The sequence below is a fragment of the Scylla paramamosain genome, chromosome 46 (genome assembly GCF_035594125.1).
Source record: "Scylla paramamosain isolate STU-SP2022 chromosome 46, ASM3559412v1, whole genome shotgun sequence".
NCBI lineage: Eukaryota > Metazoa > Arthropoda > Malacostraca > Decapoda > Portunidae > Scylla > Scylla paramamosain.
Genome location: NC_087196.1, coordinates 8,093,358 through 8,100,301, shown reverse-complemented (window position 1 = coordinate 8,100,301; position 6,944 = coordinate 8,093,358).

The window sequence follows — 6,944 nt, the reverse complement described above, 5'->3', positions numbered from 1 at the left end:
GCTCAGCCACACGTCACCTGCGAGTTATTTCAGGGTGACAGGTGAAGTGGAATAGGGGCGTCTTTACCTGTATACTTTTCTTGCCCTCGTGTCTTCTGCCTGCCTAATTTTACCGTGACGAAACACCTGGTGCGTCTCTCTCTTTCTCTCTCTCTCTCTCTCTCTCTCTCTCTCTCTCTCTCTCTCTCTCTCTCTCTCTCTTGCGTTTTTGTTGTCTTTCGTCAATTGATCTGTTTTGTCTAGAGGAATGCTGAGGGAAAATGTGATATTGAGTGGGATTAGATTAGCAAATGTTGATAATTGTGTTTTAGAGAGAAATTGTTGTGTTTATTTTTTCCTCTTTGTCTTTGTTTTTTGTTCTTTCCCATTATTTTTATCTATTTACTATATTCCGTATCTTTTCATTTATTTATTTATTTATTTATTTATTTATTTGTTTGTTTATTTATTTACTGCATTTCTATTTATTCAGCTTTCACTTGGATACCACACTGAGTTTTGTACGATATTCGGGTATTATCGTACTCACTCACTCACTCACTCACTCACTCACCCATTCCGTCATTAACTCACTTACTGACAGTCTCTTTCACTTACTCATCCACTGACTCACATGCTAACTTATTCACTCACTCACATTTCTACTTCCCCTGCTCCCTCATCCACCTCTTCTTCCCTCTTCTCTTCTTGTAATTCCTGCCACAACATCTTCGTAGCGTGGTATGTTGTTGCTCTCACCGTTGTATAGCAAAAGAAAAAATTAAGCTTCCATTAGCTGTTGAGTTGAAGAGGAAGCGAAGTGATAGTGTCGAAGAAAGTAGAAGAGCGAGAAAGAAAGAAAAAAAACAAGATTAAAGGAAAATAGAAGAGCGAAAAAAAATAGATAAACAAAAAGAAAAGAAAAAACTTCTATTTCCTGTTAAGTTCGAGAGAAAGCGAGTGATAAGATCGAAGTAAACAGAACAACAGAGAAAGAAAAAGATAAGATTAAAGAAAGGAGAAAAAAAAAACAAGAAAGAAAAAAAAAGCAAAAAAAGAACAAAAACTCCCATTACCTGTTTAGTTGGTGAGGAAGCGAGTGATAAGATCGAAGAAAACAGAACAACAGAGAAAGAAAAAGATAAGATTAAAGAAAGGAGAAAAAAAAAAACAAGAAAGAAAAAAAGCAAAAAAAGAACAAAAACTCCCATTACCTGTTTAGTTGGTGAGGAAGCGAGTGATAAGATCGAAGAAAACAGAACAACAGAGAAAGAAAAAGATAAGATTAAAGAAAGGAGAAAAAAAAAACAAGAAAGAAAAAAAGCAAAAAAAGAACAACAAAACTCCCATTACCTGTTTAGTTGGTGAGGAAGCGAGTGATAAGATCGAAGAAAAACAGAACAACAGAGAAAGAAAAAGATAAGATTAAAGAAAGGAGAAAAAAAAAACAAGAAAGAAAAAAAAGCAAAAAAAGAACAAAAACTCCCATTACCTGTTTTAGTTGGTGAGGAAGCGAGTGATACCAATGAAAAAAACGAGAACAGGAGAGCGAGAAAGAACGAAATACAGAAATGGACAACCTTCCTTGCCTCATCCATCGTTAATTTGTCATGGGTGAGAGTCATCCTTCTGACGCTGCTGATTCTAGTCATCACCACACACTCCTCCCTCACCACCATCCACTAGTGTACGATCAACAAATACATCAGCTTTCCATGAATTATAGGCTACAGTGCGCAGTGACACTATCCCCGCATCTCTTCCAGGCTCCAATACCTTATAAAACACAGCAAACACCTTTGTAAACACTACTCGATTCCTTATAGCAGAATCCACTCCTCTTTAGAAGCATCCAGTGTCTATATCCCCGTGAGGTACCGATGCTATGCTACTCCGGGGTTCGTAGTAAAGAAGTTTGTGGAGTCTGTAATTCGCAAGACGGCCTTTACCTTGAGTCTAATGGTAATGGCGACTGAAGGGTTGGGATGGAAATAATTACACCCCCAAAGAAATTGACGCAAAAAACATGATTGATTGATATTCGAGAAGACCTCAGCTGGTGTTGGCTTTCAATCTTTGCCAGGCAGTGTGGGCTGGAGGGTAATTTTGCTGTCTTTTGATCTATGACCGTTTGAGGGAGAGAGAGAGAGAGAGAGAGAGAAGAGAGAGAGACGAGAGAGAGAGAGAGAGAGAGAGAGAGAGAGAGAGAGAGAGAGAGAGAGAGAGAGAGAGGAGGGAAGGGAGGGGACGACGCGAGACCGTTCTTTCGCCTGAATAATAATGAAAAGCAAGGTACAGGAAATATTGGAGAGAGAGAGAGAGAGAGAGAGAAGAGAGAGAGCAGGAGAGAGAGAGAGAGAGAGAGAGAGAGAGAGAGAGAGAGAGGGTGATGGGGAAGAACACTGAAAATTGTATATTCATATAGATTCTTAGATAGATAGATAAGTAGAGAGATAGATTGATAGATATAAAAATAGATAGACAGAAAGATATATAAGTAAATAAATAGATAGATAGACAGATAGACAGACATGGAAATAGATAGCTGGATAGACAGATACAAAGACAGATAGATAAATAGATAAAACACATGAATTTTGGAATAAAACATCTTTATAATCAACGTTTTTATTGAGCTATAGATAAAAAATGATGATAACAACAAAAGTATAAAGAGAATTAATGTAAACCGTAAATAAAAAAAATAAATAAAAGGAGAAATGAAATGATCTATAGAATGAAGGAAGTGTGAAAGAAGAGAAATATGAATAACAAACAATACACAATAACAAAAAACAGATAAAGTAGATAAAAGAAAAAAGATATGTAACTAAGCAACTGAATAAATAAATAAGTAAACAAGTAAACAAAACACACAAATGAAATGCACTGTAAAACAATTCGTGGAAAATCAAAGCACTAAATTAAAAAAAAAAAAGTAAAAAAAAAAAGACACAAAGCGAAACCAACGTAAAAAAAAAAAAGAAAACCCCAAAATATAATGCACTTTAGAAAATACCATAAAAAATACACTGAAAAAATGAAAAAAAGAGAAAACTAGTAAAAAAAGGAAAAGAGAGAGAGAGAGAGAGAGAGAGAGAGAGAGAGAGAAAAAAAAGCACGCTGGATACACGAAGGCGTGGGGAAGGCGCGTAGAGAGAGAGAGAGAGAGAGAGAGAGAGAGAGAGAGAGAGAGAGAGAAGAGTGTCCATACCACAGCTTTAGTGAGGAGAGGCCGGCCGCGTCCCCCTCAGCCCTCACACGCCTCCTGCCCCCCACCAAACACCCCTCCATGCACCCCCCACGCTCCCCCACGCCCCCCACGCCCGCCACCACGCTCGCTTCAAATAACTTAGAGGACGGGCCGCTGTTGTGTGGATTCAGGTGATAACACACACGATTTATCGGTCCTCCTTCCCCCGTCTGGAAACACCTGTATACCTGTAATTATCCTGAGACTGCTTCCTCCTCCTCCTCCTCCTCCTCTTGTTCCTCTTCCTCCGATGACGATGATTTCCTCCTCCTCCTTCTACTCTTTGTTGTTGTTGTTGTTGTTGTTGTTGTTGTGTTTCCTTCACCTGTTTTTTTCTCTCTCTTCTTCCTTTTCAATGATTGTTTCCTTTTTCTCTTTCTTCTCCTTTGCCTTTTTTTTTTTTTCTGTTTCCTTCATCTCCTTCTCTTTCTTCTTCGCTTCCCAGTGATGATTTTCTTTTCCTCCTCCTCCTCCTCCTCCTTCTTCTGTTTCTTTCACCTCCTCTTCTTCTTTTTCCAATGATGGTTTTCTCCTCCTCCTCCTCCTCCTCCTCCTCCTCCTCCTCCTTCTTCTCTTTCTCATTCCCTTCCTCGTTTTCTGTGTCCTCGTCCTACTTATTATCTTCTCGTACTCTTCGTCCTTCTATCACTCATCTTCCTTCTTCTCATCATTGTCTTCCTCTTCCTCTTCGTTTTTATTCTCGTTCTCCTCTTCTTTTTTTTTTTATCCTCGTTCTTCTCATTGTAGTTATCGTCGTTTTCATTCTCCTCGTCTTCCTCCTCCTCCTCCTCCTCTTCCTCTTCCTTCTGGTTCTTTGTTGATGATGATGATGATGATGATTCACAGGTACATGCAGTATTACCGTTCGTGTGTGTGTGTGTGTGTGTGTGTGTGTGTGTGTGTGTGTGTGTGTGTGTGTGTGTGTGTGTGTGTGTGTGTGGATTTTTAGCGTTGCGTCAGTTATTTTCTTTGTTTGTTTACTTTTTTTTTATGTCCCACGTTTATTCTATTTTATTTCTATTTGTTTATTTATTTATTTATTTATTTTCGCCTTGTTAAATGTTACGGTGAATGAAATTTAGGTATAACTTTACAAATTTACCTGTTTTTTTTTCCTTTTATGTATTAATTTTAGATAGTTGTGTTTGTAAATAACTGCCAACATACATATATACATACATACATACATACATACATACATACATCGGTGTTCGTTCGAATATACATATACAAGCTTATTTATCACCGTCATCCATTTTCTTGTTCGATAGAGTAAAGAGAAGAAGGAGGAGGAGGAGGAGGAAGAGGAGGAGGAGGAGAAGCAGCAGGACGAACCTCAAAACATCATTATACACGGCAGCCTCCTCCTCTCCTCCTCTTCTTCCTCCTCCTCCTCCTTCTCCTCGCCTAAATAGCCGCGGCGCCAACGTGGTGTGACACTGGTCTTAATGGTAATTGGCGCCAGGTTCCTCTCTCTCTCTCTCTCTCTCTCTCTCTCTCTCTCTCTCTCTCTCTCTCTCTCTCTCTCTCTCTCTCTCTCTCTCTCTCTCTCTCTCTCTCTTTCATGTTTTTATTGTTTTAAGTTTGGTATTGTTTTTTTTTAGCTGTATGTTGACTCTCTCTCTCTCTCTCTCTCTCTCTCAAGCAGTATTTAACCCCTTCAGAGAGAGAGAGAGAGAGAGAGAGAGAGAGAGAGAGAGAGAGAGAGAGAGAGGAATATTTACCTGACTGGCTTCAAATCCTAAACGTTCACCGGACTGAATTTTCTCTGACTTATTCCTCATCATTAATCAGGTGAACTTGCGGCGTGATTACCTGGCCTTAATTACGACGGGGCGCTGGGAGGGTACAGGTGAGGCGCGGGTGAGGGATGGAAGGGGTGAAGGAGGAGGTGGGGGAGGAATAACGGGGGAAATAAGAAAGGGAGATAGAGAGAAGGAGGTGAAGAGAAAGACGCGAAGACAAATCGGTCATTTAAATTTGAAGCTTCGTTTTTTTCAAGCCACGACCGGATGACCACTTCACCTTTCCGCCTCTCCACTTAGTTTCCTCTTAATTGAAGCTGATTACTTCCTATTTCCTGTTGTGCGTTGAAGCTCTTGGCGTGGTGGGGAGAGGAGAGGGAGGGCGTAGTCTGTGGAGCGCGAGGAAGAGTAAGAGTAAAAGGAAGAGGAAGGGGAAGAGAGGGTAGGAATGATTGTCCTTGTAAGCAAAAGTAATTGTAATGGAACTTCAAAATTATTCATGGATTTATAGGATTTTTTTGCATCCTGAGCCGGAAATGTTGCCAGGTGAACTTAGCCTCACCTGTAACTCGCTGTAACTCACCTGTAGATTACTTATAATTCACTGTAACTCACCTGTAGCTCACCTGGACGTCACTCATTTATAATTTATCCGTAATTCACTCTAACTCCTCAACTCACCTGTAATTAATTCACCTATAACTCTCCTTCACCTGTAACTCACTTATAATTTACCTTTAACTCATCTTTAACTCATCTATACTTGCAACTCACCTGTAAAACCCTTATAACTCACCTGTAACTCATCTGTAACACCCAAAACTCACCTGCAATTCATCCGTAACACCTGAAACCCACCTATAACCTACCTGTAACACCTATAACTCATCTATGACTCACCTATTACTCACGTGCAACACACCCGTAACTCGCATAAGATTAGCGAGAGAGGGACTTTAAAACGAGTGAAGGAAATGTGTTATTAATGGCTGGAGAAAGAGAGAGAGGGAGGGAGGGAGAGAGGGAGTGAGGGGGTGGGGAGTGGGCGTATCCATAAAAGGTAACTACGCTATCCTCTATCACCATCTCGCACAACACTCCTTCATTTCCCACTATTAAATAAGATAAGATATCGATGGTCGGAGATAATAACAAATGGATGCAGATGAGGTTTCTGTGCCCCGCCACCACCATCACCACCACCACCACCACCACTACCTCGCCCCGTGCACCGTATACTGAAACAGCCGCATATCGACTGTCAAAAGGCTTTAGTTGAAGACACATAGGTTTTTAAAGGTGTTTTTAAGCTTCTGATCATAAAGTAACAAGATTTCTACGTTATTAACAGGAGAAGCGGTCTTGAGAACCCTGCTAGCGATCTGTGGCCTTTGAAAACAGTGGGGAGAGAACGGAGGGTCGTGGGGGAGAGAATGGAAGGTATCTGAATACGGGCGTCTGTTGGGATGCGGTGGTGGAAACGCTCTATAAATTAAGGACTTTAAGAATGATGGACTAAACTTATCTTAGAGTGTCCAGACTGGATTGATATCATAGTACCTGCGCACGGCGATTCATCAAGGTGGGCAGCGGTTATGGTTCTGGCAAGGCGGGGTGAAGGTGGCAGTTTGTGGGCCTCATTTTTCATGGCGGGCGAAGGAGGAGGGTGGTGGTGGTGGTGGTGGTGGTGGTGAGATCGCTTGGAAAAGAATGAGAGGAGAGGAAAGGCTGTTAGATTAGACAGAAGGATTATAAGAGGAATTTTATGAAGTGATTGGGATTGTATTGGGAAAACGTGAAGGGAAAAAAAGATAAAAAAGATTAGATGAGATGAGGAAGATCGCTTGGAAAAGAATGGGAGAAGAGAAAAGGCTGTTAGATTAGTAGAAGGATTAGTAGAATGTAAAGGAATATTATGAAATGTTTGGGATTATATTAAGACATGAATACTGAAATATGAAAGAAAG